We start from the raw sequence: 8,774 nt of genomic DNA, 5'->3' as shown, positions 1-8,774 counted from the left end.
TGAATGATAATTAAATAAACTTTAATAACATGGTTTAGTTCAATCAATGTTGGTTTTTGAGCTTGTTAGATAGTAGTTTGTTGGTCAAAAGAATATTTATTTGATATATCAAATGCATGGCAGAGAGTAATAAAGATATATGTATATAAGTATCGATACTGCTTTTAGTTGGAGTGGTATCGAAACTCGTTTTTTAAATAAAGATATATATAAGTATCGATACTGCTTTTAGTTGGAGTGGTATCGAAACTCGTTTTTAAAATCAAGATATATATAAGTATCGATATTGTTTTTAGTTGGAGTGGCATCGAAACTCGTTTTTAAAATCAAGATATATGTTAAGTATCAATATTACTTTTAGTTGGAGTGGTATCGAAACTCATTTTTTAACTTCAAAATATATGTTAAGTATCGATACTACTTTTAGTTGGAGTGGTATCGAAACTCGTTTTTTAACTTCAAAATATATGTTAAGCATCAATACTACTTTTAATTTGAGTGGTATTTGTAACGCCCGTATTTAAAATATGTATTTATTTATTTATTAATTTAATTATTTATTTAATATTTGATTGGATTGGATTTGAGATATGTGGGCCTAGTTTCTGGGCCCGAGTCTGTGTTGGGTTTGGGTTTCAAACCCAAGTATATAATCACATTGTTATAGAGAATAGGGTTTTTAGAAAATAAAATATAAAAAAAATGGATGCGGCTTGTTTGTTAGAGCATTGGAGCGCGACGATTTGGACTAGGAAGAATTCGTCGAGCTTTTAATACAGGTGAGTAGAGTTTATCTCTCACCACTACTAAAACTATAATTTTTGTCTGTTTAGAATCTACAAATTTCATAAACTATGGTTCTCATCTGTTTAGTATTTACGAATTTCCTGTCGAGTGTTTCCGACTAGTTTTTATAATTATTTATTTCTGTCGATATCTTTTAGTTTTTTTATTTTGAACTGTTGAAGCTCAAGAGAGCGTCAATGGCGGCTCCTCTGTCCGTATGCATTACTGTGATTCTTTGGATCCTGTGGGGGGGGGGGGTATGGATATATTGTTTTGAACCTGTATAATAGGTATACTGTTGTTGTTTCGAGTTGTTGGTTTGATGTCGGGGCTGTTGAAGCTCTATCCGAGCTTGGAGAAATTGTAAATGGCGACTCAGAGAAATCGATAGTAAAATGAATCGGAACTGTTATGGTTGTTTTTGTGTCGATTGGAGATTGGGGATGATGTTCGGTGATAGTGGGGAGTGTGAGGGCTGTCGAGTGGAGCGGGTGAAGCTTTGAACATATGTTAATGGCGGTCGAGATCTGAGTTTGGGGAGTGATCTCGACAGTCCATAAAAGTGCGTGGTGTGTTAATTAAAGGTTGTTGGTTTTCAATGAGGAATGAAACTGATGTGATGAGGAAGTGAGGGGTGGTGGCCGGAAAATTTTGGCTGGAACTTGGTGGTGCGCTGGTGGAGAAGGTGACCGAAGTCACGATCCAGTACACCTAATTCTTTTTTCCAGTTTCTAACTTAGGTGGGCTTGGGCCGAAAACCATAGGTCTGTTTTTGGTTGGACCGAAAATTAACTTAGAATGCTTGGGCCGAAGTAAATGGGTTTTGTTTTGGGGCTAGTTTCTATATTAGTTAGTTGGGCCTTAGTTGGTTTTCCTTTGGGCCAGTTCTATTTTTGATTGTTGGGCCGGCTCACATTAGCTTTCTTTGGACCGGTTTTTTTGTTTTTGTTTTGGGCTTGGTCCATATGTTTTAAAGTGGGTCAGGTTGATTCACTAGGCTAGTGTAGACTTTTGGGGCCGGGTTCTAAGGTTTGGGGTTTGGGCTCGGCTAGTTGGGTCCGAACCGTTTCCTTAGTCATGAGCCCATGAGCCATGCACCTTTGCCCTTAGCCATGAACCATGGCTATGACCCTGAATCTGTTGAACATGGAAACGATAGTTTGACTTTGACAATGACGTGTTGACTTTGACTTTGACCATTGACCGACCGTTGACCGTTGACTATGGAATGTTGAATTTTTCCAGTTTTTCACATGTTTAAGAATATGGACAAATGTAGTAATAAAATATTATCGAAGCTTGTTGTCATTATCTAAGAATGATTTGACGTTGATATTATGTATATTTTGACACGTGACGAGATAGAAACTTTAGGAGATATAATATTCATAAAACGCTATAAAAATGTATGTGATACGTTTGAAGCAATTGTGACATTATATAATATGTTGGGATATATATTTTAAATGCAATAGTCTTGGAGGAATAAATGTATAAACACTCCATTATTTTATCGGTGAGATGCTAATAGAGTATTTGTGGATATTTCTCACGGGATTATGGCATAGTGCAATAATATATTGGCACGTGACAGAGTGAAAATGGTTATAAGATATATTGAGATATTTCTAAATATTGTGGCTTAGTGCAATAAGGTAATTGACCTGCACGTGATATAGTGGAATGATTCTGAGATATAAAGGTATGACACCTGAATAAATTACGTAACGAAAATCCTAGAACATAGCTACCACAACTTAGGGATTTGGCCCTTCTGGTGTTTCAGTGAATCTGAATGGCCCTTCGGGTGTAAGTAATGTGATTGGCCCTTCTGGTGTTTCAGTGAATCTGAATGGCCCTTCTGGCGTAGCTGAATAGTGGCTTGATTATTCCGTTCGCAAAATTAGAACGAGATGAGCGATATTTTATGCGAATAATTGGGCGATTTACATAATGGCTTTTCGTATGAGGGTTACGGTGTCGCGGCATCCCGCCGAGGTAGTTACGCATGGAGTTGTTCATTATGTGGGGAGGCATGTGGATGTACATGTTAGGTGTTGGAAAGCGATTGTGGTAGCGGAAAAACTAGGTAGGACATAGATATGGACGTGATTTTAGGAACACGCAAAGAAAGCCTTAATTAATATAATTATGGTAATGTGTTGGTTAATAATGTATCTTTAGATAGATGATTGTATATGGTTTTGAAGTGTGGGTCAAACTAATTACTTGAAGCGCGAGACGACCCACTTTGTAATTGAGCATGAAATGCTTGATACGGATATAATATGCATGGTTGGTTATTTGTTTAGTTATAACCTAAAGAGCCTCGATGGAGGAACTACTGCCTTATTTATTATCGTATGGTTTGTTTTGTTGTGGTTAGTGGGAAGTTAAAGGCCTTTCGATTGGAGGAACTAAGCGCCTTACATGTGGTATGTACATATCGATATGATTGTTTTATTATTGGAAGCTAAAGGCCTCGGTGGAGGAACTACCGCCTTTAATTATGATACTTAAGGATGTTGTATTAGTCGTTGGAAGTTAAGGCGCCTCGGTGGAGGAACTAACTGCCTTATTTATTGGGTACATATATGTATTAGTATGATTTGTATTGTAGGGCTACTCACACCAGCATTGTTATAATGCTGACCCAATTTGCATGTTTGCTTATCGGGTGTGTTCATTAAATGAACACAGTTAATAAGTCTTGACATGTTTAGTGTTGAAGAAGGTTGGTTGCTGCTTGTGGTTGGCGTTAGTGTTGCATTTCAAGATATGTTTTGTTTTCCCTTGAGGTGATATAGATTTTCAGTTGAGACAATGTTATTTGTATTTTTTATTTGAAATTTTAAATAAAGAGTTATTGAAAAGAGATTTGTAACCTAATATTATTTGTAAATTTTTGTAATGAAGATGACTTTTGTTTAAGTTAAAATTTTTATTGGTTTTTAATTATCCGCATATTTAAACTGTTTATGGGTTTTTGGAAGTTGAGAGTGCGTCACACCTAGAAGATCGAAGAGTCGGAAACAAATATTGTTTTTCCGAATTCTGTCGAAATTCGGGGTGTGACAGTATTGAAACTCGTTTTTAAAATCAAGATATATATAAGTATCGATACTGCTTTTAGTTGGAGTGGTATCGAAACTCATTTTTTAACTTCAAAATATATGTTAAGTATCAATACTACTTTTAGTTGGAGTAGTGTTGAAACTATTTTTTATATTCAAAATATATGTTAAGTATTGATACGACTTTTAATTGGAGTGGTATCGAAACTCATTTTTAAATAAAGGTATATATAAGTATCGATACTTCTTTCATGCTTGTTTAAGAGGGGTATAAAAAATGAGACTATTTCCTGTGTAAGTATGATAAATATCATAATTGTTGCATACAAGATGAGACTATAAAATGCAAAAAGATATATTTTCCATAGTTCAAAAAGAGATAAGCCAGTTACATAATCATTTTAAACCAACATCAATATTCAAAATTCAGCATCAAAAGCAGTTTCAAGAGATAAGTGGATCATTGTATCAATATTACAGTTACAAAATTGTAAGACAGAGAAATTAGAGCTGGGTTGAAGTCTCGATAGGGTTTGCTTTAAATTTGTTTGATTCCATAAGGCAATTGAGACCAGCTCGAATTTCTGGATCGTCTAAGCTGCTAGGGGTGCTGATAAATGAGTCAGGATTAAAAACTGGGGCAGACAGGTTGGCTTCGACAGCATCAATGACTGGGGTAGCCACTGTGGTCTCGACAGTCCCAACAGCAGGGGATGCAGAGTTAACAACATTGGCATTCAAATCTTGAGTTGGAATATTGGAGGGCACCTCACTCTCATCATCCGAATCAAGATGGGATGCTTTGATAAGAGCGGCAGGTAGATATGGTCTGAAGCTTTTCATGGTGTCCACACAGTATTGCATGTTATCAGTATAAGCAACCACTTTGGAATGGGCTTGCTCCAGTTCAGCTTCCAGGTCATTTTTTTTTGCCCATTCAGTTTTGGCAGTAGCGAGGGAGGTTTTGGTTTGGGCAAGTTCTTCCTACATAGCTTTAAAAGAGCTTTCTAGTTTCTGGCGCAGTTTCTTGTGTTCAGAAAAATATTTATTCATCTCAACGGCATGATCTTTTTGAACTTTATCAAGGGATTGTTGAAGATTTTCTTTGTCTTTATTCAATTGTTGATTCTCCTCCTTATAATGACGAAAACTAGCCATTTCGCTATCAAACTGTCTCACAGCAGCAATTTTAACCTGGGAGGGAAATAAAATTAATAAATATAGAATAAGTAAATTAAGAGAAGAGTAAAGGGAATGATATATACTTAATTTTTCAATAGAAGAACACAGAAGTTGGAATCGTTCATCTATGCTGATTTTAGTCATTGCTGACATATCTCGAGGAAGTATAGTGTTTAACACAAGAGCTTCTCCGAGACTCGGTATCGAAGGTTCAGCTAACAGGGAAGCAGTTTTGGGGACTTTGGTCTGATCTCGAAGGACAAGTTTCACCTTGAAATCAACACCTGAAGAAGAAGAATCAGAAGTAGTAGTCTTTGGATTGGATGGAATAGTGGAAGATTTGGAGGGCATATGAGAAGGTACGGTGGTAGTAGTTTTACGTTTTTCTTGATTTCGAGGCTGGTGGTACTGGAATATGGCAAGGTTCTTTTCTTTTCTTTGAAAGAAGGCCGGTCTCGACATTCTTATCTTTGGAATAAGTGGGAGCTTGGGAAGAACTGCCATCTGTGGGTTTTCCTTTAAGAAACTTATCCATAGATTTTGATGATTTGACTGGAACTTGGGGAATACGAGATGCCATATCTGTGAACAATAAGCAGTGGTGATCAAACACATCGTTCAAAAGAGGATAATTATAGAAATCCGGAATCTCTTGTTTGATTTGAGGAAAAATATCTTCAGTTATTTTAAAACCATTAAGCATATATTCAAAATAACATCGAGGAATATTAACATGTAATTTAGTAGAATCAAAAGTTGTTTGTTGCCTTGCGATGGGGAAGAACCAACTTAGGCGCTGGTGTTGGCAAACGGGTAGAGATGGTGGAGTTCGGGTCACCCAGATCCATCCGCATATCTTGGGCCTGAACATGTTGGAGACATGAAGTTTGGGTTCTTTTCGCTTTGGGCTTGGCTTGGTTGGTTGCTTAAGGGATTGTTTCTAAGCGTAGGAAAATAGCATTTTGTACGGTCCAATTTGGGTATCCTCTAGATAATGATTTATATGCCTATGTAAAAGAGGAATCTTGAAGTTCTTGATTTAATACAGGATGGTACCCTTTTTAATTTAAAAAAAAAAAAAAAAATTCTTAATACTTTGTCAAAGGAACAAGGTTGTAAAGGACATGGAGTAGTTTTGCATGGCATAACAGATTGGGGAGGTAAATAATCTTGACCTCGAAGGATGGTACTTTTTAAGAAGTATAAAGGGACATAGTTATCAATATCTGGAAGGTCGACAGTCAGCTTTGGATTCTCGTATTTGTCAGTGCCAGTTCAAGCGTTGATTTCTTCTTCAATGCTTTTTAGAAGATCCGTTACTCTAGTAGATTCTCCAAGACTTTTCATCGAGGCTGGTTTTGGCACTGAAACAAAGTCGTAACGATAGGCCAATTAGATAGCAGCTCCGAGATGGAGGAGGGATGGGATGTTGCAAAATAATGTACCTCTAGTGTTAAAGACAGGATGTATCAAGGATGGAACAGCGAAAGCAGCAGATGATTCCCATTGACCAGATATGACGATAAGATATAAGGGCCATCTGAAATCGCTATCTCGATTTATCCTTATGATGCCGGCGCGGTTCATGCATTTTTTAGGATAAAAATAACCACTGGGTTCTTTTAAATTATGTTTGTTCTTCTCATTGCGTTCAAGAAAGGAGTTGTGTTTTGGATGTCGATAAGATGAATTCTTTGGGTTGGCCGGACATCGGGTGCAAGGTAAGAATTATAAAATTACAAATGTACAATAATCTCCAAAAATTGCCTGTGCCTTGGCCAGGTAGTTCAGCACTTCTCGATCGAGGTTAGATAGGGGAAGGCACAAGCCAACAGCTAGTTGCCCAACAGTAATAATAGTGGTTTTGAGTTCACCACTTTGGCATCGAGTTCCTTTTGTACCTCCAGCGTAATGTTGAAGATGGACAGAATCTGGTATTTGGTAGGCAACTCTAACTATATCTAAGTTGGGTCTTTTTGGAAAACAAGGGTTTAAACCATTACTCCACATGCTATGATTGTCCATAATTTCGCGATCAGAGTCGGATTCCACGGTCTCGAAGGGATGGCAAGGTAAGCCATCAACCAGATACGTAGCTCGCTATTCTGGTTCATCAGTCTCGGTCCTTTGTGATGACGAGGCTGAAGAAGATGAGTTGATTCGAGTGGCAGATTCAATACTTTCGGTCGACATGTCGATATCACTAGAAATAATTTTTTTTTTATTAGAATTATATGCTTTATCTGAGCCACTATCGCTATATATAGTATAGGTATATAATATATTATTAATTAAATACGTATCGAGGTGTCTTGGGGATAATGTCGGGTTTCGATGTGAAGAAGAAGCGTGTGATCAATAGCGTTCTTGGCGTTGAAGCGAAGCCGTGGATTATTTCGAGAGGGTGCGTTTAAAGTTAACACAAGTTTTTCTCCTAGCCATACTGTCAAAAAATATAATTCAAGGTCTAGTTAGTATAGAGATACACAAATAGAACGTTTAAGCTCAAAACCATAACCCTAATTTTTAGTGATTTAAAAAGAGAAACAGGTATAATTCATCAAGAAGATTAAAGACAACATTGAGTTTATTACAGAAAAACATATATTAAGTGTTTATGTTGGCTAACCTCACAAGTTTGCAGAAAGTTTTAATGATAGAGACAGCGGAAAAATCCAAGTTGAAGCTTTTCAGTTCGTCAATGGTGGTGGGGTTGGAGTATCTTAAGTTTTGTGAATAAGTGAGGAAAGAAAAAGTGATTGGAACTTTTTATATCTAATATTTCGTGATAACTATTCATTTTCCAAAAGGTAACCGCTTGATATGTTGAAATTTTGAATTTTGAAAAGTTTAAATTTATGTTGGTTCTCGAAACATTCAAATTTTTCATAGTCGAAATTTGAAAATATCGAGAGGGGGCGATGTCGTGGGCAAACATCGTCAACCTGATATTCCAGCCCATATATCGTCACTAATGAAAAATATCGTTCTCACTCAAATCCCTAATTCTCAAATCCCTAATTCTCATTTCTCAAATCCCCTGATTCAAATTCCTCTTTGCTATAATACACATCCCTAAATGCCTTTATCTAGATCTTAGCCCAAATTTCCAAATCATTTTTTTCACAGATTCCAAATTCTCCACTATCAATAATTTAGCCCAAATTCAGGAACGGCTTTTCAAACTCTGTTAATCATACCGAAAATTTCCTTACACCTTCTCCTTTCAAAACAATATATCAGTCTAACTTTTGGTTGAGGAGATATTCCACCTTTCAAACCATCGCCATTTTAAGTTTAAGTTTAAGCCTACTTTATTTATTTTCTTAACAAGCCCATGATCAATAATAGCCCACCTTTCTATATGTCCATATATTCCTGGTAAAATCCTACAATGCAAACATTGTAAGTTCAGGAAATGACGCATCTCATTGGCTGTTATATCATCTTATCTTGATTGGCTTGTTGTGACTGTGGCTCAATGCTCGTGCTCTATATCAAACATACCATATTCTGCATGTGGTTTAGTTTTTTCTTATTGGCTGGTTGTCATATCGTTTCTAGGTTGCCTAACTGTGGCTATGGCTTAATGCTCGTGCTCTCTATCTCCAATATATAAGTTTTTGCATGTGGGTTCAGAACTTCCATTAGGGGTTTACTTCTTTTTAGAAACAGTGATTCTGTTCTTCTCTCGGCTGATATTTAACGTATAATGCACGACTTCTCTGTGGA

This window comes from Coptis chinensis, chromosome 8 (assembly GCF_015680905.1).
Source record: "Coptis chinensis isolate HL-2020 chromosome 8, ASM1568090v1, whole genome shotgun sequence".
Classification (NCBI taxonomy): Eukaryota; Viridiplantae; Streptophyta; class Magnoliopsida; order Ranunculales; family Ranunculaceae; genus Coptis; species Coptis chinensis.
This window is presented reverse-complemented; position numbering follows the sequence as displayed.